General features: G+C 47.2%; 1 pseudogene across 1 annotated transcript; it reads right to left on the bottom strand.

Annotated features, from left to right (window-relative positions):
- Positions 1–490: 490 nt before the first annotated feature.
- On the bottom strand, positions 491–27537 carry LOC147882161 (uncharacterized; annotated as a pseudogene). Its single transcript, XR_015543961.1, has 6 exons — positions 26842–27537; positions 2550–3222; positions 2247–2446; positions 1896–2164; positions 1119–1805; positions 491–1017 (listed from the first exon to the last, which is right to left on the bottom strand). The product of XR_015543961.1 is annotated as an uncharacterized LOC147882161 (transcript).
- Positions 27538–27965: the final 428 nt, after the last annotated feature.

Below are 27965 nucleotides of genomic sequence, written 5' to 3'. Positions count from 1 at the left end.
CACATACTTGAGCATCCATTTATACAGTGTCTTCGTATTGAGTTCTGACGGCACTTTCGAGGTGAAGGGCAGACTCAGCCATGACAAAGGCTAGCACGAAGGCTAGTTTCTTTCAGCACTCCAGAGGTGAAGGGCAGATCCTCTATGGCCTCATGAGATATGTTATGGAAGGACGAGGGTCTTCATTGAATCCTCAATCAGCAGCTGGTGGATCCCTCAGGAGCCTCTCTACCTGTCTAAGTCCTCATTGAGTTGCTGTACAAAATGTTCGTTCCTCTGGCAAGGAACATCCAATTTAAGGCTTCCCATTACCTTGACCAAATAGAATATTCATAAACGACAGTCATAACTTCCACCTATTCAAAAGTAAAAAGATGATGTGTGTGCCCGGTCCAAGACTTTGATCTTGCCCATTAATTTATTCCCCCGAGCACTAGTCACTTATCAAACTTACTCTTTATCAGGTCTACAAATCATGGCAGAATGCATCAGTAAAAACTTGTAAGCACTTGTTTTTTTCTAAGCAAATGCACATCCCAATGACTCGTCCTTCAGAACATTCTGTTTACCGTGACAAACCAGCTTGTCCAGTAGGCAAATTTGAAAAGCAAATTTACAAGCCCCTTGGAAATCAGTATAAGACAGGTTAGATACATTAATAAAACACAACATGCACTCAAAACATGAGTTCTCAAAAACAGCAGTCACCTTCTGCCCCGTTGGCAGTGGCAGTCTGTGCTTCCTCTTTGAGGTGAACATACAGACTATGCATGCTACGCTGGGTTTTGAGCAGCAGCTTTCCACAGACCAGCTGCACAGCTGTTCTGCACCATGGAAAGGGTATGGCTTCTTTCCCCTACTACCCCAAAAGGCCAATCTCACAAACAGGTGCAATGGCCTAAAGTGAGGGCCTACTGGTGGGCATCATATCTAGAGACCCTGATCTTGCTTCAAGCAAGATTTGTTGAGTCCTGACCATGTCTTCCCGCAGGCGCTGCAGCAAGGAAAAGTTGCCACCTGCAGCAATTTAAAAAAACAGGGGGGAACGATGAGTAAGGAGCCAGTTTAAGAGGTCATAAACAGAAGGCCCATACTAGCATCAAGTTCCAGCTACTCACCAGCCAATTGGAGATTTTGCTGCTGCAAACGTTGGATATCATCCTCCAATCCATCCACTGGTGGTGGATGAGCATCATCCTTTAAAAATGGATTGGATAAATGTGGTTCGTGATATGCCTCTTGCTCCAAAATGGTGGTTTCTGTGTGAAGACTTTCATTCGTAGGGAAGCTTTCATCACACAAACCCATGCAAGGAGAAACCATAGAAGAAACGGGAACACCTTCCATTAACATCACCTTGATCTGATGTTTACATTGATTCCCTCGAACTGCCCAGTCACAAGTACAGCAGGCCCACCCAGATTGAGCATTGAAGACCTCATGCCATACTTCTCTCTTTGACTGGCTTCGAACACGTGCAACATGTCCCAAGCTAGGAAAGTGAGCATTTCTTGGATAACGCACATCTGAGTCCGGAATCTTCAGTGCTCGAGCCACAGAACTGTCCACGATGGTTGACATCGTTGGGCTTTTCCCAAAGCCACCCTCTTTGAGATGCTGTTGGTACCAGAAGTAGGGCACCACCTCAGTTGTTAACATGTGAAATAACCAATCTATTCGCCGACCGTGTATTTTGCGCTTACCATTAAGAAACTGCTGCTTCAATGTAGCATGAAATGTCTCCATAGACCCACTTGTCTCTTGGTTTGCATGACTCAAGGTTCTTGCTGCCCATACCCACACATCTAGGAACAGAGAAAATATTTGTAGATTGTCATATAGTGCCAGTAAATATATAAAATAAACTTGATATTTATAGTGTTTGAGAGAGTTACCCATTCTTCTTTGCCAATGTTCCTTAAAGTAGGCCATGAACTCCTCCTGATCACTGAACTTCTCCATGAATTCACTTACTACAGCATTGGCTGATCTTAACCTTTGTATATTCCCTTGGCCTGGCCGACATGGCATGTTCACGATACGTCCAAGTGCACTGAACATCACAGCTCTAACCCCCCATCCCTTCACTTTTCGAATAAGGTGCTTTAACCAGCACCTTCTCACATGCCACAAGGACAATAAAACCGGTAGGCCAAAGACAGACCTGCAAGAAAAAACATCACTGGGGTCATGCTGCTTCTATGAGAGAAAAAATGCAAGAAATGGGAAAAGCTCGGCATGCAAACCTTATTGCTTCTAGTTCAATGGCTGCATCATCAACGACAAATGCATTCGGCTTCCATCCAGGACTTTTTAACACAGCTCGATTATGGAGCTCTTGAAGCCACTGTTTCGTGGTACCAGCGCAAGAGCTAGAAGTGATGGCCCATGCCACTGGAACACCACTTTGATGTTGGTCAAAGACCAAGATAGTGTAAAGGTGGAACTGAACGTAGCACATCAAAGGCATATTAGCAGGCTTTACTGTGGGAGCAGCCAAGAAAGCAATATCTAAACTCGTATGAAGTAATATCAAGTGGTTGCATCACCTTGTATTGATTTGTTCCAAGGGTGGAGTTCATTGCAAGTAGCCTATCATGTCCAAATTTGAGCATTGTATCCAACTGCCAGTCCGTCTGAAGCCCAAGGATGAAGTGGACATTGTCTGCTGGATTCTGCTCTTGATAGATAAATACATCCCCTTTATTAAGCAAACACCACAATCGTGTGCTAAGGGCATCATCGTCGTCTACCTCATGCCTGATACAAGCAAGCTGCTTTGCAATATTGGCAACATCTTTGGGTGTCAAGAAATCATCTCTACTAATCTGGTAGGCAACATTCCTCTGTCGTCTTTCGTGCAGTGCGCGAACATGCCTATCAAACACTTGGTGAACTGTGAACCCAGCACAAAGCGAGGCAAAAACCCACCTCTTCATTTCATAAGACAACCATGGTGCAACAATGCCGAGTCCCATTTTCAAGTGATCAAGGTCAACTGCATGACAGACTAAGTCATCCTCATTTGTGTGATGAGGGTGAACATAGGATATACGAGCAACCTCAGGAAGCAATACCAATCGATGGATGATAAAGTGACATCCACATCCTTTTTGAAATCGACTTGGGTTTACCCGTGGGCGTGTTCTTTTTGGTTCACTTGAATTTGCTGCCTTCTTATGTTTCCTAGGTTTTGTGTCCGGTCCATATACACACCAATACCTGAAGACAACAATACAAAATATGTAACTAAAGACCAAAGGTTGCTATAAGATGGCAGCCTATTTCCTGCATAGTCAACAATTAGGATATCACTATTTTTACAAAATATGATTCTTACCCCAGTATTGAAATGCTGCATGAACGAAAAGTAACCCAGCTTTATTGAAGTTATGTTTGCTAATTTAAATACAGTACAAGAGAATCTTGAGACCACTCAGTCAAGCTAAGCTCATCATTAATGCAGATGTGGATACATACATACAAGAGACAAACATACTCTGAACGTGCATCTCTGCAAGTATACATATTTGTGCCTGAGAGCAGAGTATAGCGTTCCCTTAAACCACTACGCTAATCCAACATCCTGAGCATAGCATTAGCGCACAATTTCGTTAAGGCAACAGGCTCGAATTCGCTGTCCTCTGCCTCGCCTTCCAGTCCTGTCGATTGAAAGCAACTTCTAGTCCGGTTCAGCCACTGCAGTTCCAAGGGCTGAAGACCCCACGTGCCCTCACGAACGAAATCTGTTGCCGATGCTGCCCTTCCCCACTGCCTTGCCCTGACAGTAAGTTTTGTTGTCTACTTCATTTCCTTGCCTACATTCGAGCTACACTCTACCGGACAGCCACCATGCCACCCAAGCGTGCCCCTCGGGATACATTGCATAATCGTGATGAGGCTGCTCAGCATGAGCAACTGCCTTCCACAGTGGGAGCATCCACTGCTGGTACAAATATCCCCACAACTCAGCCTCTATCTCCTACATCGCGAGAAGCACACGCAACGCAGACAGTTTTTGGATACCCTTGCTTCTATGCTCCAAGGTGCTTTCCATCAGATGGGACAGGAGTTCAGCCAGCAGCTTACCACCATGGCTCTTGCCTAGATGGGACAGCAGCTCGAGCAGCAAATTGGCCATGCTATGCAAGACAAGGGCAAGCAGCCCGCACCCCAGCAAGGCGACCACTCAAACAGTCGTGATATTTTTTCTGTTCCCCGCAGGAATTTTATGGCAGATGCCCGCCGTGCCTATGAGCATCAGTCTTCGGGACCGCTGCAAATACCCCAGCATGGGGATTATTTGGACTTAGATGATGCATTTTCTGTGCCGTAGAGCACCTTCTTGCAGGATGTCAGGCCATCTTTTGGCTCACAGTTTTTTGCATCCATGCAAGCTGAGCCGTCTCTTTTGGGCTAACCCGTTGGTATGCATTCCGTTAGTGCTCCTTTCACCGCATAGTATGCCTCGAGCTGGTTTTGGTTTATGGCAGCCCACAACCCTGAAGAGAGGTCAATCCTCTTCTCAGCCCTTTGGCATGGCATCATTCCGGAGAGACCCAGCCAGGTTCATGCAACTATCGCTCCGCGAGTGAGTACATACAACCAAACGCAGACAGTGCACCAGATGGTAGCAGCCACTACGCACCAGGGGGTTAGTGGTGGGCAGCACGCCACTTTTGATGAGATGCTGGCAAATTCCTTGCGTTCATATAAGGCCCTACCTGAGGCCATCAAACTTGAGATGTCCTTTCCGATTATGGGAACCTCAGGCGTGATGATTCCCGCACTTCAAGAGGTTACACACACAGGAATTATGCAACCAAGGATATCAAGCTTTTTTTTTTTTTCGAAAAAACAGTGCTGATTATATTACTTCGAAAACAAGATACATGAGGTCAGCTTTGCAACTGACGAGGCTGCGTTCACAAATCGGACGCAGCCCAAAAAGGAAACAAAAAAGTAAAGCTCTCTCTCACGGAGGCATCAGGCGAGTGTGAATGAACAGCCAGAGAGGTGGTGAGTAGCGCCACTGAAGGCCCTGCGAAGTATGCTCGAAGAAGAGGCCCTGTGTGTCCCAATCACGGAGGAAACGTCTCCGCTTCTCCGGGGCGCGAGTGCAGCTCCACAGGCAGTGTTTTGGTGACTCCTCGTCCTCATGACAGATCTGACAACGTCCATCCTGACCAACCTGCCGCAACCAGCTCCCCACTGGAAGACCTTTGTGGGCGAGAAGCCAAAGGAAGTAGGAGATCTTCCGCGGCCGCCAGCTCTCCCACAAGGCCTTCCAGAAGGCCTGCAAAAATAGCCTGGAGATACCCTGAGCATACCAACTGGGCCGCTGGGTGGGAGGGCGGCTCTGCATCCTCTCGAGAACTCTCCTGCCCAATGTCGTGCTGTAGGCGAAGAAAGAGGTCGGCCCCTGACCTGTCACAATCTCTGGCCATCTCCACTCTCCTGGGTCCCAATCAAGCTCTGACAAGGCTCGCACCTCCCAGAGCCAGAGTCGCCATAACTGTAGCTGATCCTGCTCTATACTGGGATCGGTTCGCCAAACCTTTCCCACGAGGCCTACGACCCGAACCCTCTGCCATGGGAGTAGGGGGTCAATGAGCACATCCTCTCTCTTGAGTCGGCCGTCCCCCATAACCGCGAAAAAGGAAACAGAGGTGTCGTCCATCCGACCTGCAACCACCAGTAGGATGCCACAGGGGGTGAACTGTCCCAGCCAACGGTCATCACCAGGCATGAGGATCTGAATCTCGGGTGGAACCAACCAACCAACTGGAATCGCTCCGTCTATCTCCGTGCGTCTCACCTGAGCTCCACGAGCACCTCCAGCTGCGACTGCTAGAGCAGCGGTCTCCAAGTGTCTGTACGTGTCCCTCCAAACTCGAAGGGACCGGGCTGGCCCCCGCATCCAGCCGTCCCACCTGATGTGTGATCTCTCCCCCAGCTGAAGGCCCTCCACATCTCTGACCTGACCGTTCCAGATGAGCGGCTGGCGATCGATCTCCTCCTGACAGCTAGGAGGGGACTGTATGAGTTTAAGGCGGAGCCGCCTCCAAACCATGAGAAGGCTATGAACGAGTGGGAAGCAGGGCTGAGTGAGCGGGGCACAATTGAAGATCCACCTGAGGAACGGTAGCCACTCTCCACCTCGGCGCGGGACACAAGAACCGACCCCCTGCTGAAGTAACATCTTCCACGTTTGCCCCCCCGGGGTCAAACCGCAGATAACTAACTTGCCCAGCCGGGCCTGACTTTGAAGCTCTGGATCGATGACCCCCAAGCCACCCTCAGCCTGCGGAAGAATGACTGTCTACCAGGCAACCCTGGCTCTGGTATCTCTGAGACCGTCCCTCCCAGACCACAGGAAATTCCGGACCAACCTCCTAAGCTGTGCCACGCTGGATCTCGAGAAACACCAACAAGAAGCCACATACCATGCCGTGGCTAGGAGAACCTGGTTGACTACAAGAGCACGACCTGCAAGAGAGAGCTTAGCAGTGCTCCAGAAAGCCAGCTTCCGTCGAATGGAATCTAGCACCGGGAGAAACTGCTGAGCTGGCGTGATATCCAGGCCGACCTGAAAGCCGAGATATCTAGCTGTCTGTCCCCGCGGGATCCACCTGAAACCCAAAAACCTCCCCCACTGTGAGCACGCCCCGGGGTTTGTGAGAAAACCAACTGATTTGTTCCAGTTGATTTTCGCACCGGCTGCCGAACAGAAGACCTCTAGGGCCATCCTCACCCTCTCCAGCATCATCTCATCATCCTGGACATACAGTGCTATGTCATCTGCATACTCTGAATCCAGGAGCTCCGTGTCCTCCCTGATGGGAAGGCGAACACCCCGGATCCCGGTCGACCTCGCCCGAAGCTAGTATATCATGGCCTCGGCGAAGAAGAGAAACAGGTAAGGAGCAAGGGGGCAACCCTGACGCACTGATCTCTCCAAATGAAATCGCTCTCCCATCCTGCCACCGATGATGACCCTGCTGGAAGCTGTCCTGTATAACGCTGAAATACCCTGAATCCATCTTGCTGGGAACCCTAGTCGCTCCAGAGTACCCTCCAGGAAGGACCAGTCCACTCGATCGTAGGCCTTCTCAAAGTCGAGTAGGATGGCTAAATGTGACCCATTGTGTTGAGCCCACTCCCCCGCCTCTGAGAAGGTGAAGACATTATCCAGGATACTGCGATCCTGGACAAAGCCTGTCTGAGTGTCATGAATGAGGTCAGAAAGTAGAGGCCGAACTCTGGCGATGATCATCTTGGCAAGGATTTTGTAGGCAGTGGTGAGGAGAGTGATCGGGCGCCACTGACGGATCTCCTGTCAATCTCCTCCCTTCGGGATGAGGCAAATCAGTCCCGAGGAGAGGCTCTCTGGCATATATCCGCTGCTGAAAATCCTCTGGAGGGCTGCTAGGAGGGGCTGATGGATCTGATCCCAGAAGGAGGTGAAGAAAGCGCGAGATAGCCCATCCTCGCCAGGGCATTTCTGCCCATCGATGGCCATCAAGGCCTCCAACATCTCGTCAGTAGTGAACGGTGCCAACAACGTTGCCTGCATGCTGGGCTGAACCAGGGCTGGAATATGCCTCCACACCTCCTCGCGGGAACGTCGAGTGCGAGGGGCAAGCTGCTCCTGCTGGAAAAGAGTCCTGTAGAAGTCGGTAGCCAACCCCAAGACCTCACCCGGATCAGTAACGATGTGCCCCTCCGCTGTCCTAAAACTCCGTACATGATCACCTGCTGCTCTCTGGCCATGCGTCCTGAAGAACTCCCTGCACATCCGGTCGCCCTTCCGAGCCCAGAATGAGAGGGAGGCGTGATAGGAAAACTCTGAACGGCGCTGGAGAGTCTCCTCAAGAAGGGCTCTGGCTCGAAGGGCCTAGATCCGAAGCTCCTCCGAGCCCGGGGCTGCCTGCTGGAGTCACTGAATGGAAGCGAGGTCCCTACGAAGAGCTCTCTCTCTGCCCCACCACTCCTGTCGAACCTGAAGAGCTGCGAGCTGGCAAATCTGGCTGGACTCCTGCAAAGCTTGCGCCACCGAATCAACCAGATCCACGCCATCCTCTCCACACTTACCATCCTCTCCATCCCTCCTATTTTCCCCTTCTACCAGCTTGGTTTTCTCTCTTGAAAATATGTAGGTCTCTAGAGAACTGATAATTAACAAGGCCTTGCCGCCCAGGGCTAGCTAGCAGAGTGGACAGGTATCAAAAATTTCTATGCGGTAAATCTTGCACACTACTACAAAACTAGGTAGAAATGGCAATAGTAAATGGCAGAAAATTTTCATTTTTGCCATTTTTTAGGTAAGAAATGGCAACAGGTTCTCAAAGTGCCATATTTTTTGTAAAATGACAGTTAGAAATGGCAACTAGCTCTTGAACTGCCATTTTTAAGGAAGAAATAGCAACAAAAAAGGCAACATTTTATTGTCTACCATTTCGGGCTGCACTTGGGACTGGGGCTGAGAAGGAAGAGGAGGAGATTGAAGAGGAAGAGGCGGGGGCTGATGCTGCGGGTCGAGAAGAGGGGGGTGCGACTCGGGAAGGGGCTGGGACTGAGTGAAAGGGGGCTGGGGAGCGGAAGAGAGGGGGACCTGAGGATGTGGAGGGCCGGCTACCGTCGAAGAAGAAGCTCTCCCAGGACCCTGGGGCGGCTGCCTGTCAGGTCTCTGAGGCGCTGCTGCAGGTTGGGTAACCTCTGCCTCCTTGCCTTTTTCGGAAATCTTCTTATTCTTTCCTCTTTTCCTTCTGACCTCAGTCCAACCGCCAGCTATCTCTGGACCGGACTCCAGCTGCCTTTGCTCCTCCTGACGTGGCTGCCCGGAGGGGGGGGGAGGGGGCGGAGGGGGGGGCGGGGGGGGCCGAGAGGAACTGGAGAATCGTGGACAAATAGCAGCCACGTGCCCAAAGCCGTGACACCTCAGGCACTGGCCTAAGGATATCAAGCATAAACTCACAATGCATAAGTTCAAAGGGAACACTCGCACACCTAATGAGCTGAAGGAGTGGCTTACGAAGCTGGAAGATTATTTTCGCTTCTACCCAAATCCGGATGAGGACCGCACATGCAAGACTAAGCACATATTTGGTGACGTTATGAGGGACTTGCCTCAGAAGCCAGCCACATGGAAGGAGTTCAAGGAGTTGATGGTCACCACGTTTGTATCCCCGCTCATACTGGAGCAATATCTGGCTGAATTCTATGCATTGTCGCACTGCATTGTCGCACACTGGTACCGTCCAAGAGTACTTGCAGCACTTTTGGAGACTTTCCTTGTCTATACAGGATGTATTTGAGAGAGGGAACTTGTTGTGTTTCATCCAGGGATTGAGTCCTTCTCTCGCTGCAGATGTGAAGGCACATAACCCTCAAACAATTGAGCGTGCAGCCCAATTGGCGGAGGTGTTTGAGCCCAAATATGCCAGCGAGTATAAGATGACAGCCGGCAGCGTATATGGGAATGCAAATGAGGCTGAGAAGAAGCCTAAGACTGATTGGCATGATAGGAAATCAGCAGCAGCACATTTCCGAGGTTTCCCACTGTTACAGGCAGCAAGATGCCATATGCTAAGCGATAGAAGTCATTTGACGTTGAGTCTCGAGCTAAGCCAAGTGTTGGAACTGAAAAATCAGAATTTAAACAACACACCAGGGCTATTATGGACAGCATAAAGCGGGCAAACTTATGCTTTAAGTGTGGTGAGAAGTGGACTCTTGAGCATCGGGAAGTTTGCAAAACGTGTAACAGTGGTACTGCAAAACTCAGCATGATTATTAGGATTTCTGAGACTTTGGATGCCACTCATGATGATTCAAAGGGTGCACATGACGTGGAAGAAGCCTCAAAAACTGGAGACACGAAGGGTGCTGATTTCCCCTTTGATCCCGGTGGTGCTATTGAACATAATATGCATGGTATATAATCCAATGACACTCAGCCCACATGTGGCATGCGAGGCCGTTGAACTACAGTCTTTCATGTGGAGCATCAGGTTGCTATGTCTTTTCATGCACGAGAGGATGCAAATGGAAATGCTCCTGTGGATGAGGAGGAGATCTATTGGGATGCACAGCAAACAAATTATGCTATCTCTTTTCATGCCTTGATGGGTGCCAAAAGTGCTGAAACTATCGTATTAAAAGGGAAAATTGATGGCATGACTGTTCACATGCTTGTGGACAGCGGTAGCACTCATAGTTTCAACAATTCTAAGACCTTATAGAAGGTGGTAGTGATTGCTACTAACATTGATCATAAGGTGAGAGTAGAGGTAGCAAATGGATAGCATTTGATCAGTAAATTTTGTTGCCAAAATGCAAGGATCAAGCTCTCTTAGGATTATGAATTTGCTGGGAATCTCTTGGCACTGGACATGGGCCCGATAGATGTTGTCCTAGGCTGCGACTGGCTAAAATCTTTGGGCAAAATCAGCATGGATTTAAATGCCCTATCACCGTGGTTGTCAAAAACGTCAAGTACAAAACGTTAGGTATGTTTTAGGGTCGAGTACCTAAAGTACCTAAACTTAAGAAACGTATAATTAAATAAAATTTTAATATATATATCTTATTAGTTATTAGAAATTTATAATAGATACTAAGATGCATCATGCTGCATGTGCCATGGCCCATGCACATTGCACTTATTACTAGAACATACATGATACATCATACAATATACAAAATCCAAGGCAAGTACTCAAAACTTTGCTGAGGGTAGGCTGAAAGCACACAGGGCTCCAAGATTGACACACGGGATTGCAGGTTTCATGCGTCAAGCAGCTCGAGGTGTTGGAAATGGTGCCGTACGAGGTACGGCCGTCGACCTTAACCCAAGGTACAATTTTTGGGCAAAAGCCCTAAATTTTAAGGCAGATTTCTAACGTTTCTAACCTTTAGAAACGCGTATCTATCCAACCATGCCTATCGCTCAACTTTGTCCACAAGGGTAGAACTGTAGCATTGCATGGCATTGCCACTCCTAAATTGCAGGTCATTTTAGCAAGGCAGTTGGCCAGAGAGCTCAGGAAGGAGCATGCCCTCTATGCATTGAATGTGTCAGTATCTCATGGGGGTAGCAATCCCCGTGTTGAGGATTGTGATATGCAATAGTTGCTCATAGAGTTTGCTGATGTATTTGCTGATATGCCATCCCAATCGCCTCCCAAGAGGGATGTGGATCATGCCATTGTCCTAGAGCCTGGCAGTAAGCCCATGAACAAAGCCCCATATAGTCTCTTTAAGGTTGAGCGGGAGAAAGTGGCAGTGCAGGTGTGGGAATTGCTTGAGGAGAACTTCATCTCTCATAGCACTTCTCCTTTTGCCTTCCCGTTGCTTTTGGTGAAGAAGAAAGATGGATCGTACCGCATGTGCATTGATTACAAGGATCTAAATAAGGCCACTATCAAGAACAGGTTCCCAATCCCCAAGATAGATGACCTGTGGATGAGCTCAAGGGTGCTCAGCTTTTCACGAAGATAGATTCGAGGTTTGGTTACCATCAAATCAAGGTGAAAGAAAATGTGCATAAGACGGCCTTCCGCACAAAACGGGGCTTGTATGAATTCAAAGTGATGCCTTTTGGATTGACTTATGCACTAGCCACCTTCCAAACGTTGATGAAGAAGATATTGCAGCCACTTCTTTTCAGATGCGTGCTGGCTTTCTTTGATGATACCCTCATTTACAGCAAAGATAGACAGGAGCACATTAAACATATGAAGCAAGTGCTGGAAATTTCGAGGATGCATCAGCTTTATGCAAAAGCCAACAACTGCACTTTTATGGCAAAGAAGATAAAGATTGGCAACAGCCACAAAATCCCACCCAGTTGAGAGGATTTTTAGGTCTTGCTTCCTTCTACATGCGCTTTATTCCCAAATTTGCCAAGAGGGCAGCTCCTCTTATTAACCTCTTGAAGAAGGATGCTTTTCGGTGGTCAAAGGAAGCACAACGCAGCTTTGAAGACCTGAAATTTGCTCTCACTCATGCACCTGTCTTGATATGCCCTGATTTTTCGTGTCCCGTCATTGTGGAGGCAGATGCTAGTGGCGAAGGATTGGGGGCTGTTCTGAGGCAGGAACACGGGGTAATAGCCTTTGAAAGCAAGAAGTTTGATGCCAAAGAACTCAATTACCATGTTTATGATCAAGAGATGTTGGCTTTCTTGCATGCTTTCAAGATATGGCACCACTATCTCTATGAGAGTAAAATTAAGGTAAAAACAGATCATAGGACACTCAGATTTTTTCTCACCCAACCAAATTTGTCCTATAAGCAGAAGAGGTGGTTGGCTGTAGTCCAATCCTATGATTTTGACTTTGAGTACAGAAAAGGGAAGGAAAATGTGGTTGCAGATGCCTTGTCCAAGATGTGGGCTTGCAATTTGTCTACTATCTCTACCATATATCAGGAGTGGATTCATGGCATTCAAGAAGAGTATATTCTAAGACAGCTCCCATATTTTCACGTTTGCATAAGCCTTCTATTCCAGGTCATCCGGAATTCAAATTGCATAATCGGCTGTTGTGGTGCCAAGACACAATTTATTTAGTGCCAGACTCAAAATATAGACAGCTGGTTTCACAAGAAATGCACTCCTCTCCCATGGCTGGACATACGGGTGTCCCTAAAACATACAAAAGAATCAAGCAGGGCTTTACCTAGGAAGGCATGTGGAGGGATGTGCTTAAATACGTGGCTCAATGCTTGCCTTGCCAACAGAATAAAGTGGACAGCAAGTTACCCGTAGGTCTCTTGCAGCCATTACCCATCTCAAAGGGCAAATGGACACACATAGCAATGGATTTCATCACACGATTGCCTACTACAGAGAGGGGATGGGACATCATCTTTGTTGTGGTGGATAGGATGATAAAACAAGCCCATTTCATACCCACTAAGACCCGGTATTCAACATCACACGTTGCTTAGATCCTCTTTAATGTTGGTCCTTGGAACAAAAAGAGAAAGCGAGGAGAGAAGGCTTATGCTTTGCATGCCTTCAGTCTCATCAGTGAAAACTGTCACAGGGGCGTGAAATTCTAAGTACTTTAATGTACTACAAGACCGTGACAACTTAGGTTTTAAATCGAGTGGTCCCACGCGCTGGTTGATTGATTTTTCTCAGTTTTGGAGGACTTTCCGACGATAAAACTTCTCCAAAATCTCCTCAATGCATTCCTCTCTCAAGCACGCTCCTTTTGAGCCCAAGAACTCCCACTTCTTCGCGACAGAAGTGCTTATTTTTGCATTTTTCAGTGGAATTCTTGCTGGTCGGCTCTTGTAAATGCTCTTTCTTCATGCCTCTGCACTCCTCTTTGGCTGAGAATGCAATTGGGCATTGGCTACTATGTCTTCTTGGCAATTGAGGACTTGGTTCGAGTTTTTAGGGCTTGGTGAGTTGTGATTTTGCTGCTGCAATTTCTTTTTGCCATAAGCTATTGGTTGGCCTCGTGTGCCACCTCTTTCTTGGTTCACAGGTGCCCAGGAATTCTTACTGGTCGGCTCTTGTAAATGCTCTTTCTTCATGCCTCTGCACTCCTCTTTGGCTGAGAATGCAATTGGGCATTGGCTACTATGTCTTCTTGGCAATTGAGGACTTGGTTCGAGTTTTTAGGGCTTGGTGAGTTGTGATTTTGCTGCTGCAATTTCTTTTTGCCATAAGCTATTGGTTGGCCTCGTCTGCCGCCTCTTTCTTGGTTCATAGGTGCCCAGGCAGTGCTACATGAGTCATTCTTTGGTTGGGTACTTTACTGATTTTATTATGGAGCTTTGAAAAGCTTTGTGTATGCCATCTGGAAACCACTCAAAGAGAGTGCAGCTGGGGTGCAGTGTGATTGCATCTGGACAGCCAATGGAATTGCACTCGAAAAAGAGAATACCTTTGGATTGAGCCTATGGGTTAAGTGCACTTATGTGATGGTGTTCTATGCTTGAAAGCCTTGCGAAGGATCAGTGAATTGGGGCTCCGTGCTCAGTTGCAGGGAAGGTCTCCCAAATGCAACTTGTAATCATTTCACTGTGAAATATAAAGAAATACCAAAAGGGGCGCCACAGTGTTTGGGGCCAATCAGGTGCACTTGTCTATGTTTGTTGAGCAGCGGCATTCTAGCCTCCATCCCTTTTTCAGTGGTTTTGTTTGTGAACAAATGTATAAATGCCAAATGGTAATCATGCAATGGTTAATGGTTGTAATAAATGCTTTGTGAGCTGTAAATAAGTGCTGAAGTGATTAAAGGTTTAGTTCCTGCCCTCTGAGTGATTAGAGGCTGGTTTCAGAAACACTGTCCACGAAACAAGGATCGTCGGATGGCTGAGATGGTGGTCTCAGAATGCGACGTGGAAATGGAGCAGCAACATAGATCTTAAGAGTGGCTACCATCAAATCCGATTAGAGCAGAGGATGTGCTTAAAACTGCTTTCAGAAGCAGGTTTGGACATTACGAGTTTCTGGTAATGCCATCTTGACTTACCAATGCTCTGGCTAATTTTGTCATGCTTATGAATGACTTACTATGCCCATATACTGGAAAGTTTGTAGTATATTTTATTGACAATATCCTTATTTACAGCAAAAGTGTCGCTGAGCATCGTGGACACTTAAGAAAAGTGTTCGATACTTTGAGCAAAGCCAGCCTTAATGTGAGTAGAAAGAAGACCGTACTATGCATGGTAAAACATGAGTATTAGGATTCATTATTACACCTAATGGGGTGGAAATGGGATCCGAAGAAAGTGGCTGCAATATTAGTATGGCCCATTCCATAGAGCTGGACCGTGTTGCGATCATTCTTAGGATTTGCCTAGTATTATCGAAGGCATGTCAAAGGATACTCCAAAATAGTATCGCCTTTGACTGAGCTAGCCTCAGATAACGCGCCTTTTGTGTGGGGACACAATCAACAGGAGAGTTTTAATGCCATAAAGAAGGCCGTGGTCTCTACTCCGGTTTTAAAATTTGTTTTTCCCCGAAAACCGTTTTTCCTAGAAACCGATGCAAGTGGCATTGCGATAGGGGCGGTTCTTCTCCAAGAGGGAAGGCTAGTAGCGAAACCGGCCATCAATAAAATCAAAGGGCAGTAAACTACAAATAACCAGCAAGTATTAATTCACAGCAAGTACTCAGCAAAAACACAATTAACAAATTGGGAGCTAGAGTGCCCCTGCACCAAGACAAAGACACAGATCGGCCCCAAACCTTGGTGCCCCTTTCGGTATTTCTTTACTTAAGTGAGAGACCCAGAATTCCAGGCTACAAAAAGGATACATTCCTTCTACAACTGGGGCATTCCACATGCCCTGCATAGTATGTACTGTTATGAAAATCACACACGAGGACAACCGAGCCAAGCCAATACCTCGATCGAGGTGATGGGCTTTTTTCACCGGACCGAGCCTATACTCGATCGAGGTTTGCTGGCATGCCACCTATACATGCCACACATGCCTCATTCGAGGTATCGTGGCAATCCAGCTACACCTCGATCGAGGTAGCGTGGCATGTCCAGCTATACCTCGATCGAGGTACGTGCCATCCGACAAGGAAGAAAAACCTGTAGCCGCACACTGATGGCTTTCGCCAGAATCTTGTAAAAAGTGCCCAATAGAGTGATGGGTCTCCATTGAGACACAAGATTCCTATTACCCCCCTTTGGAATAAGATGAATGAGACCATCTATAAGTGAGTCTGGCATTTCCAGGAAGCTTGCACACAGCCCGGAACTGTCACTAGCAGCCCACTCAGCCACTCAATTCCCCACAGCTGTCACTAGTGCCCAATTAGTCATCCATCTGCTGAAAGTAGAGAAAGAAAACATACATTAGCTTTCTCCAGTGTTCAGGACTGCCATGACCAATAGTCTCTCACCCTATGGGTCGCACATATCCCGATACATCAACTTGTTTCCCATAAGAGAACTAGCATCACAACACAGCAAACACTAAGGCAGTCATACCTATACCACCCTCTCGGGGTTCCACGGATACTTCCCATTCCAAGCATGGATTCCCGACCCCTGCCTACTCAGCAAAACGAGGCTATACTCAAATGCCTACATGTGACATATCTCCTAGAGAAACCAAAAACATATTCCCACACGGAACATGTTACCTGCCAAAGCCAACAATTAGGATTCGCAATGAATTCGATCCCACTTGCATTCAGTGCTCTTCCCACTCTCAGTAGGCATCAAAGTTCAAACACTAGCCCTGCTGGGCCCTGCTCTCACACCCAAATGACCATAGGCATTCACAACGAGACTTGTGTGTCCTCTTCACCAGCCCGGAGCTCAGCCAAGTTCATTCATGAGCTAATGTAAACCATTCATGAACTCAATGGGCGCCCTGCCAAGCTGAAAGTCTTCTTACTCAGCCACTTTGGCAGTAGCCCATACAAAAGCAAAGGAAAAGAGTCGTACAGCCCCGTACGCTCTGCAACACCTCACAGCCCAAGCTCATCAAACAACCCATACTGCAGCCATCAGTCCCTCCCGTACAGCTTGAACTCAACATCCACGTACGGACTGTCTGTACATAACATGTACTATTGCAGGCCCGTACACGCAGCCCTAGAGCAGCAAAATAGCGGCAACTGTCACGCGGACGTGAAATTTTGGGACTTTTGATTTGCGACTCCCGTAATTTGCGCGTGATTGCCTTGATCCTCTGGGACGCGAGGGTCCGGCCATGGGGCGGGACTTGGGGAATTAAAATTCCTAGTGGGCCCTTGTAAATAGTGAATGTGCGCCAAGTTACTAGGCAATTAATTCCTATTCGAAGTGTGCAACAGGGGGGCCAAAAGAGTGGTGCAATTAAAAAACTGCTTTTACGGGCCAAAAGAGTGGTGCAATTAAAAAACACTGCTTTTTGGAGCCTAGGGCTTTAAAAGAGGGAGGAAGCCCTTCTTTTGGATGCACTTGGCCAAATCAGTTCCAAAGGAGCTAGATCATCAGTTTCAGGTGTTCCGGAGCCTACCAGGGAAATTTGTTTTTACCCAGGGGCCAGTTTCAAGTGTTCCAGAGCCTACCAGGGAAATTCGTTTTTACCCAGGGGCCAGTTTCAGGTGATCCAGGGCCTGCCAGGGAAATTCGTTTTTACCCAAGGGTCAGTTTCAGGTGTTCCAGAGCCTGCCAGGGAAATTCGTTTTTACCCAGGGGCCAGTTCCAGCTGATCCAGGGCCTGCATAGCAAATCGCAATTGATCCAAGAGTCTGTTGCAGGTGGCAATTTCTGCCAGGGTGTCTGTTCCAATTTGCGATTTGCTTTTGGGCTCTTCCAAGTTGTTCCAGGTGCCTGCGATTGGTTCTAGGGCTGTTCCAAGAGTTATAAACCTAACCAAGCTGCTCCGAGTGAACTACAACTTGCTTTTTTCAGGCTTTCAGGCTCTGCAGGAGATTTAGACCTGATTTTCTGGAGCTTTCTGGGTGTTGTGGCTGGTTTTGGTATCTTTCCAAGCGTGGGTGTTCTATTCTAGGTTGCTTCTGGTCTGTGCCAGGGCAGAATCAACTTATCTCCGCACGATCTAGGGTTTTCCAGCCACGGTGACCTTTCTTCTGTGGATTCCGGGTAGAAGAAGGCTTGCCTTTGCCTGTTTTTGCTGTTTCCTGATTGGTTGCTGGCTAGTTATTGCGTTTGGGTTTCTTTCCTCGCAAAAAAGGGTTGATTTATGCTGTTGAGCAATGGCTAGGGAGGCTGTAGATTGAAGAAACTCTCTGGGAAGTGTTTGGTTGTTTGATTGCACTAGAGTTCAACTATTGAGGGCTTTGTCTTGCAGTTGTTCAGCTGTGTTTGGCTGGTTAGGCACTTGGATGTGCGATTGCAGGAGTGGTTCAGACAGTGGATGCTATTGGGGTCTCTGTTGCATACTTTGGTTGGCTGAGAATATAGGATTGTCTAGTGATTGGATGATGTTCACCGTTTGAAGTTGAGCAGGGAATTACAGGGTGGGCTGGACGGGGGGTTTGCGGGCGTTGGTTTGCCTCTGGTGCAGTTTCCCAGAGACCTTTGTAATCAGCCGCTTGGCTTCAAATGAATGTTAAATAAATACTGCAAGAAGCGCCAACATTTGGGGCCAATCAGTGTCTTGTTTCTGAGTAGGAGCGCTCTAGCTCCTCTGTGATTTGTTTTGCGGTGCATATTTACTTGTCTATTTACTGTGTATGTTGTATTTAAGTAGATCCTACCACCCTTTCCGTTGTTGAGGCTGGTTTCAGCAGCACTGTCCTGTATGATCCGTACAAATAGCACCGTACTGTCTGTAGGTACAGTTCGTACCAACAGCCGTACCAACAGGAACCCAGGGCTCCATACAACCGTAAAACTTAAGGGAGAGACCTCCTTACCATTGTACGGCGGTCTCTGGCCTCAATCCATTTGTAGGCTTCCTCCTTTTCATTGAGATCCCATCCCCGCCTTTATGTGATGTTTTCTTCCTGAAGACTTCAAAGGCCTTCCTTGCTAAATGCATTTTGCATGGGCATGCCACGTGGCAGCCCACGTTTTAAAAAGTGCCCCCAAGCCCTAGTTGATCAAACCAATGACCAACTTTAAAGTTCAATTTCCCCTTGCCCCTTCTAGTGGGACCAAACCATGGGCAACTTTGGATTCTAAGGTTCTTTGACCCCTTCTTGGTCCAAACCACAAAATTCATCCCCAAGGCACAATGGCTAGGGGTTCTAGCACATCAAGCAACCGGTCCTCGCTCCTTGTTTTCCTAGGGTCCTGCCCCACATGCACGCCAACGTGCATGAGCCAAAAATCATGCCCTCGTTACAGCAACCTTTGAAAGCAAGAAGCTTTCTCCCTCTCGGCGAAACTAGCCAACTCATGAATTAGGTTGTCCGCTGTTTATCATGCTTTAAAAACATGGAGGCATTATTTGTAGGGTTCAAAGTTTTACATGGAAACGGACCATGATACTCTGAAGCATTTTTGTAAACAACCTGACCTGAGAGGTCGCCAAGCTAGGTGGGCACAGCTCATGCAGGAGTTTAATATGACGCTTCGATATCGAAGAGGGAAGGAGAACAAGGTGGCTGATCAGTTGTTGCGCATTATGCATACTATGAGTTTCACGGTATTAGAGAGTTCTCTAATGAGCAAGATTAGAGAAACTTAAAAATTGGACGAGTTTTCCAAAGCCTTTGGCCTAAGGCTCATGTGATTAAACCTGGGCAAAAATATGAAACGTATGCAAGATATGCTAAAACGTAATGGCAAGATAGTTGTACCTAATCAGAATGATCTTAGATAGAGGGTCATTTAGCAATGCCATGATAGCCCATGTGCGGGATATCCATGTGTCCAGAAGACATACGATCTTGTGAAGCGAGATTTCTTTTGGCCAAAGATGAAAAAGCATATGTGACGCGATGTTTCTCGTGTCAAGTAAGTAACGTAAAGCGAGTGAGGCCATCTAGCCTTTTATAACCCCTGGAGATACCATCAGGTAGATGCGAGAGCATTTCCATGGACTTTATTGTTGGCCTGCCTACGACACGAGGTGGATATAATTCTATCGTTGTGGTAGTTCACTGTCTTATAAGATGGCTCACTTCATTCCGACCCAGGAGTCTATTAGTGCCCCACAGGTTTTTTATCAAGCATATATTCCATCTACATGGACTACCTAGATCCATAGTATCAGACACAGATGTTAAATTTAGTCATTTTTGGAATGTATTGTTTGAGGCACTAAGGAATGAGTTGGAAATGAGCAATGATCATCCTCAAATGGATGGTAAAGATAGTCAACCAACTTTAGAGGATATGCTCAGAGCATAAGTATCCTTGAGGCAACATGCATGGGACAAGTGGTTACCATTATTAGAGTTTGCCTACAATGATAGAAAGCATTCCTCAATAGGAATGAGTCTGTTTGAGTTGAACTATGATTACATACCAGCAAATCTAACCACAGTTATTATACCTCAGAAAGTGCCTAGTGCCGCGAACTATGTAGTTCAGATGTGGCCATGGTGAGTACCCATGAGCAAGAGGGCTCCATAACTCCTCAAAGGAGAAGGCAGAAAAGCCTGCGAGCGAGTCGACAAATTGGGAATCGGAACCAAAGACACTTCAGAGGTATGGCTATCCAAGGGAGCAAGTACAAGATAGCACGAAGATGAGCAAGATAGATTCAAGAAGGAGGTGACCTGAAGCATGCACCAAAAGCTTAAAAAACAAAGCAAAAGTTAATGAAAGATAAAGAAACACACCATGCACATCTTGACATGTGGATTGATTGTGCTTAGGTGAGATTTAGTTATAAATCTAACCTTTAGTTAGGGCTTGAATTGTATTAACTAGACCTTTTTACAAGTTTGCCGCATGACTCTTATACCCTTATAGAATATTAGATTGCTTTTAAAGTAGGGTTGACCTAGCCTTTCTAAGGGTCGACCGCTAGGATGGAGGTCTCATAATTTAACCAAGCTTTTATATATACCTTCATAGGACTAGAATGTATCCAATCTTATAAATTAAAATTTTTATTAGAACAAGCAAAAGAACAAAGGAAAGAAAGAGTTTTAGACAAAATTAAGAGTAAATGAGAAAAATAAAAAATAATATCTTAAAAAGCAAGTTATGCTTATGTTCTCATCAGTACCCAAGCATAAGCTGCCATTTGGGTTTCGAAAGATTTTGAGATCCCCAATTGTTACCTAAAATGTGCCAATTCTCTAGACCATAACTGTAGGCCTAGAGTGCCTTGTGGGCAGCAGATCTGGCGCCATATGAGCAGATTTGGCCCAACCATCTGCAGATCCAAAACAAAAACATAGAGGTCTGGAACTGCAGCCACAACAACATACAGATTTGCAGAGGCAGCATGCAAATTTGGAGAGCAACCACACAGTCAGCATGTTAGAAATCGACAAACAGAGGGTACGCATAGCGGAAGACTGATAGAATAGCCCAGGAGCTCACTCAGTGTGTGGGGAGTGGAATCACAAACTTCTTTAACTTATGTGCATCAAATAGATGTGCAGACTCATCAATAGACAATAATCCAGCCAGATATAGAGGCTACCAAAACAATATAAAACCGTCCAAAACTATGGACACAACAAAAGAGAGAGAGATCCAAAAAGTCCCACCAGAGCGTGGTCCTTTGATCTTACCACAAGGTACTTCTACTATCTGCCGGATATCTCTAGACTAGAGCCCGTGTGCTCCACCTCGAGCATATGTAGACTCTTCGTCCCCATCCCTTCCACCTTGCTGTCCACAAGCCAGCCTAGGTGGGCAGCACCTTTCTGAACTAGGTCTGCAGCTCTACAGCCCACTTGTCTTCTCCTGGATAGAGGCCCACAGGTGGCTGGTCTGCTGCTCCTGCTGCGCCCTGAAGTGCTATTCCAAGTGAATGATTTGTGAGGGCTGAATGGCCCCCTTATATAGGCACCAAGGGCAGCCAAGCTACCGACCCAGCAGGCCCAAAATGGCAGACCTGCTGCTCGGCCATCCTGCCCCCCTTTGCACCATTAAATGGGCCCATTTTGGGGCTCAAAACAAGGGCCCCTTTGGTCCACAAAACTAGGGCAGATGCCCTCTATATATTGCGGGGTCCAGCCCCCTTAGTCCATCCTTGTAGCCAACCAGGTAGGCTGGCTATGACCAGCTCTACCTGCCCTCCACCTGGCCGACTTTGCTGCAGGGCTTTCCTGCCATCTGTTGCGCCACCTTGCAGGTCTTGTTGCAGGCCATGAACCTGCCCATACTCTCTGCCAAGAGTGTCGCCATCAAGGCGCCTATGCTCCTGGATTACCACGCCATGCTGCTGCTCCAGATCTGCCTTCTTCCAAGCCAGATCTAAGGTTTGTTGTCCCCGCCATCTGATCCTTCTACAAGTGCTTTCTGTTGCAGCCATGCTGATCCCTCTAGGTACCTTTCTCTCCTCTCTTTGATTCCTGCCCACATGGCAGCCAATACCCTGCCCATGTGTCACTCTCTCAAGACCCAGGTCCACCACCGCCCCATGCTCTCCTCATATGGGGGCTTATAGATGGGGAGGTGACCTTTCCAACACCCCCTCTCACCTACACATCTTGGCCCAATGCCAACACATCGATGACGTTGCGCGAGCAGTTTCCATGACGAAACCCTCTGGCACAATCCGGTGTCGATTCCACTTCCTGGCTTTTCAACCAGTGGCTCCTGCTCCTCCGGGTCCGGTCCTGCACAAGCAAACCATCCTGGTACACAGGTCCATCCACGGTAGCACCTATTGGCACCACCACCTTCAATCGCGTTCCCACCTCCTAGACACCACGATCTTCCAGTTGTCCCCCTCATAATGAGTGAACAACCTAGAGTCTTCTAGGGAGCATGCTCTGAGGGTCTGTTTCAACCCGCCCTTCCTTTGGCAAGGTCCACAACAAAAGAATATTTCCAGATAGGACCACAAACTCTCAATGAGCTCTCAAGCAAGTACTCTTCTGGCTTCAGCACACCTTGTCGATCACCTTCCAACAATCTATGTCCGAGATTTGAAGAAGCACCCACACTCCCCCTTCTGCCTTTGAAGAAGGCCCATTCCTTCCAATCGCACATTACCTGAGACATATGAAGAGCAGATTCTCTCCACAGCATGCTATAAAGGCTCAAATTAGGAGCATCAAGAACATACCAAATCGTCATACTACCTATGTGCTTGCTCTAAAAGCAAACCATGCACCTCATCAAGGCACATACAAATAACCTGTGCAACCCTCTACTGCTCCCTTCTGAATTACAGCATCCATCTAAACATGAAACCCTACGGCACTCCATGGCTCCTCGTCGACCCACATCTCAATGTCAGACATCTTCACTATGGTTGCTAGGGCGACATATCATACCTCAATAACACATGGAGATGTCACCAAGAACAATTCTTCGATTACCACATTAGCTTTGGCTTTTGTGACACCCTCTGAATCTGAGTCGGACTCCTTCTTGTTTTTCTAATCCGCCTTCTTCTTTCTACAATCCTTCACAAAATGGCTTTGCCTGTCACAATAGAAGCACTTCTTCTTCTTCTGCTTCTTGAAAGTGTCATCCTCATCAACGTCATCCTTCTTGGACTTGCCACAGTTAGGCTTGCCCTTTCCTTTGCAAGCTTAATCCTTTGCCAACAACACCTTGGCATCTTTGTCGTTATTGTAGAGCTTCTCCCTAGCTTCTTCCTGGAGCACTAATGGACCCAACTCCTCAAAAGTCAGAGGTTTGGTCCTCTGTCCTGCTTTCACACTCGTAAAGAAGCTTTTGAAACTCCGAGGTAGCCTCCTCAGTACCATCAGAGCCAACTGGCACGAGTCCACCTTTTGACCAACCGATGCTAGTTGATCTCTTACCACCTTGACCTTTGTCATGTGGTCATGTACAGAATCCCCTTCATCCATATCCAAGTTGTAGAGCTGATGTTGAAGAAGCAAGATTCGGGATGTGTTCTCTTTCTCGTACAAATCCTTCAGAATGGCCCACGCCTCTATTGATGTGTCGGTCATCTGGATGTGAGGAAGCACAGAGTCCGCCATAGTCCCTATGATCAATGCCAAGGCGTGGGCATCTCTATCTTCCCAAGCTTCAAGCTCCTCTCCATCTACTGGTATGAGTATCTCCTCCTTATTGTCCACCATATCCTCTGGCTTCACCTTGGCTCCCGTTGTCAGTTTCCACAGCTTTCGAGCCACTAAATGACTCAAGATCTTCACCTTCCAAATAGGGTAATTTGTCCCATCCAGTATCCCAAACTCTCCAAAGTTAGGGATGGTGAATCTGGGGGAGGAGGAAGGGAGAGAAGGGACTAAAGAGGCTTTTGAAATCGACATCTTTGCTGCTAAACGACACAACAAAGTCGAACAAACTCAACCTTTCGTAGACCAGAACTCGATATGCACCTGACTAAACCTGAGCCACCCTCCTTCTCGCAAGGGCATTGTCTTGCAATCGTAGAAGTCGATTCCCAAGAGCTTCTGAATCAGGATTATCCTTCAGCAAGGTCCCTGCCTTCAAGCTCCCACACTTGTGAGCCTCCTACTTGGGCTCTGATACCATGTTAGAAATCGACCAACAAAGGGTACACACAGCGGAAGACTGACAGAATAGCCCAAAAGCTCACACAGTGTGTGTGGAGAGTCGAATCACAAACTTCTTTAACTTATGTGCATCAAATAGATGTGCCAACTCATCCATAGACAATAATCCAGCAGCCAGATATAGAAGCTACCAAAACAATATAAAACCGTCCAAAACTATGGACACAACAAAAGAGAGAGAGATCCAAAGTCCCACCAAAGAGTGGTCCTTTGATCTTACCACAAGGTGCTTCTACTATCTGCCGGATATCTCTAGACTAGAGCCCGCATGCTCCACCTCGAGCATATGTAGACTCTTCATCCCGATCCCTTCCACCTTGCTGTCCACAAGCCAGCCTAGGTGGGCAGCACCTTGCTGAGCTAGGTCTGCATCTCTACAGCCCAATTGTCTTCTCCTGGATAGAGGCCCACAGGTGGCTGGTCTGCTGCTCCTCCTGCTCCCTGAAGTGCTGCTCCAAGAGAATGATTTATGAGGGCTGAATGGCCCCCTTATATAGGCACCGAGGGCAGGCAAAGCTACCGACCCAGCAGGCCCAAAATGGCCGACCTGCTGCTCGGCCATCCGGCCCCCCTTTGCACCATTAAATGGGCCCCTTTTGGGGCTCAAAACAAGGGCCCCTTTGGTCCACAAAACTAGGGCAGATGCCCTCTATATATTGCAGGGTCCAGCCCCCTTAGTCCAACCTTGCAGCCAACCTGGTAGGCTGGCTATGACCAGCCTACCTGCCCTCCACCTGGCCGACTTAGCTGCAGGGCTTTCCCGCCATCTGTTGTGCCACCTTGCAGGTCCTGTTGCAGGCCATGAACCTGCTCATACTCTCTGCCAAGTGTGTCGCCATCAAGGCGCCTATGCTCCTGGATTGGTACCACGCCATGCTGCTGCTCCAGATCTGCCTCATGCCTAGCCAGATCTAGGGTTTGCTGTCCCCGCCATCTGATCCTTCTACAGGCGCTTTTTGGAGCCATGCCGATTCCTCTAGGTACCTTTCTCTCCTCTCTTTGATTCCTGCCCACATGGCAGTCAATACCCTGCCCATGTGTCAGTCTCTCAAGACCTAGGTCCATCCCCCCATGCTCTCCTCATATGGGGGCTTACATTTGGGGAGGTGACCTTTCCAACACATTGAAGAAGCACAAGACAGGTCCAGAAAATGCAAATATTATATATATCAAGACGAATCCAGGAACATGCCCAAACTCATCCTCTAAAAATACATCCATAGTGCATTCCACTCTCATGATAGTCATTCATGATGCAGAGTTGACTTATTGGTCAACATCGTTTTTGGTTGTCCCGGTTAACGCTGATGGTCGAGCAGGCCGACCAGACGACGTAGTTTGTGTTTCTGCCTATAAAAAGGCCCCTCATCCTTACATTCTCATCATCAAAATCTCAGCAACAGCCTCCACAGCAACACTACAGCAATTAACCATATGGGACTCAGTACACCCTACAGTTTCAGTCGGCCATTGCTAGCCTCTTCGTTAAGATATACCTTCATAAGACTAGAATATATACATCTTACAAATTAAAAAAATTTATAGAACAAGTGAAAGAAGAATGGAAAGGGAGCTTGTAAGCAGCTTTAGATGATTAAATGAGAAAATTAAATAATAATAATAAGAACTAAGTAAGTAAAGCTATGCTTATGTTCTCCGGGTTTCAAAAGATTCTGGAATCTTTTGGGTAAACCGAGTGCCTGCTAAGCTTTGAAATCCCAACGAAACAGCAAAACTTTGATTACGAGATATGTCGTATGCAACCGATTTCAGTCAGGGACAATTACGAGTGTATTCTTCAAGCTCTTGGTGATTGCCAAGGCCACAAGTATTGTATAGGTAGTTAGCATAAATGGATTGCAAGTTCAAAGCGTTTATCTCCAGTTAGTGCTCACGCTTTGCATTTTGTAGACAGCATGGGCAAGCTTGATAGAAAAAGAGTAGTAAGTACATGTTTTTAAAATGAGTTATACAAAATTTAGTAATCCATGGCGTGTGTGTTGCGGGCTTGCCATGAGATAGCCTAACCCTACATAGTGCAAGAACTTTCACCGGTGTAAACAAAGGAAATTACACAAAGATCCATTTCACGTAACATGTGTGCACGAGATAAAACTCAAGAACGCACTGGTCTGCAGTCATGCAGAGCAGTAAAGAACAGCCAGAATACTCATATATGCTGCACCCAAAATAGGTAAAATCTGTAGCAGATTGAACAGTCTGTGAGGTGGCCAATCAATACATGGCAGACCAAACTGGCCAGACTGACTCCACAAACTGGACCTGCAGACTGCCAACCAGTCTGTGAACTGGCCAACCAGTTCACGCCTACAAATGGCCTGTCCAGCGCACTTTCCAGGCCCCTCTGCTGGACCTTTGCTGCCCCAGTCATGGCCTAACATTGGGTTCAGCCCCGCAATCGCATTTTCTCTAATCAATGGAAAGCGCTCTACTCTTACAGAGCTTGCATGGCATTTGTTGAATCCCTGATTCTTGGCTAATACTACCATCGGGCCTTTACAAAAAAAAAAAGGGAAGTTCGAAAGAATAACTGACAAGGAGAACAGCGACACACTACCATTGAATGGTCTCATGTGGAGAATGACGCGGGCAGGAGGAGGTGCAACACTAAAAGATACAATTGGGAGAGCGGCTAAACATTTCGCTACAAATTGTAAAAAAGAGGGTAGCAAATGAGGTAACGATGAAAACAACTGTCGCAGAAGAAAGGAGAGCCTTCTTACGTTAGCTCCTCGGAATACGTTCTGAAGGTCGTGGCACTAGTCTTGAATTGTCTGCGTCGTCTTCTGCTAGAGTAAATTCGGAAAGTGGTAGGGTGATCTGGGTTTTCTGCTTCCCCCCGGACAAAATCAGGCACCCTTTCGTAAGGAATGTGACAAACTTGCTGCACAGGGTATGGAGAATTCGACAACCGCAGATACTGCCACCGTATGTTGGCTGATGAAAACTTTCCTGGAGGCAAGGCCTGCACAATGGGCTTGGAGTCTTTGTCGAAGAGCTCCATCTAGGAAGCCCTCCGCTCGAAGCTTGCTGTCAAAGCTGCCTTCTTGCACAATGCCACCTGACCCTGGCCTAGCTCCTGCGACGGGTCAGCCCTACAACTCTCCGCAGATCGAGCTGCACGATGCAGTCTACCAAATTGCGCATCAAAATCGTGTCGTTCCGGTGCCCCATTCCACGAAATCTCTGGCATTTCTCCGCCCGAACGTCCCTACGAGGCAACCCGTCCGGGGGCGGGCTGGGTATGGATCAAAGTGTCTCCGGCGCATGGATTTCCACGGCTATCAGCGCGCGAATTAATGCATTTGCGGATCAAACGACTCCAATTCGGAAACAAATTCGTCTCACAAATCCGCCGTGATTTACGTTGGTTAGACTAAGGAAGGCATTCAGGTTAAGACTGGGGGTGTTAACACCTCTCATAATGTCAAGGGGCAGATTCACAACACTAGTAGGGAATCACCCCAATGGTGTGGCATTATTCTGGTTCTCCTTAAGGTAGAGTTTTGGAATTGGACGAAGAATTCCTAGCAATTCTTCCACATGAACAATGGTTCTCCAAAATCAAAATTGATTTAAGACACATCACGGGACCTGGAATAGCTTGAAAAATACCTTCCATCTTCTTCACTAAAATCTAAACGTTCAGCACTTTTGTCATATGAAACACTCAGTCCAATTCAAGGATAACCATGTAGTGGCATTGAAGATGAGAATGCATCAATTTTTGGCATGGATGCCTTTGTTCGCACTCGCTTATGATACCTTTCATTGTAAAAGGGTCTCATCGTTGTCATTTTATTTCAATGGTGAAGAATTAGGTCCAATCGGCTCACTCTCTACGTTG

This window comes from Dipteris shenzhenensis, chromosome 30 (genome assembly GCF_047967505.1).
Source record: "Dipteris shenzhenensis isolate YYH24624 ecotype China chromosome 30, Dip_SZ_1.0, whole genome shotgun sequence".
Classification (NCBI taxonomy): Eukaryota; Viridiplantae; Streptophyta; class Polypodiopsida; order Gleicheniales; family Dipteridaceae; genus Dipteris; species Dipteris shenzhenensis.
The sequence above is the reverse complement of the archived record's forward strand: the minus strand, read 5'-3'. Positions and strand labels throughout refer to the sequence as shown.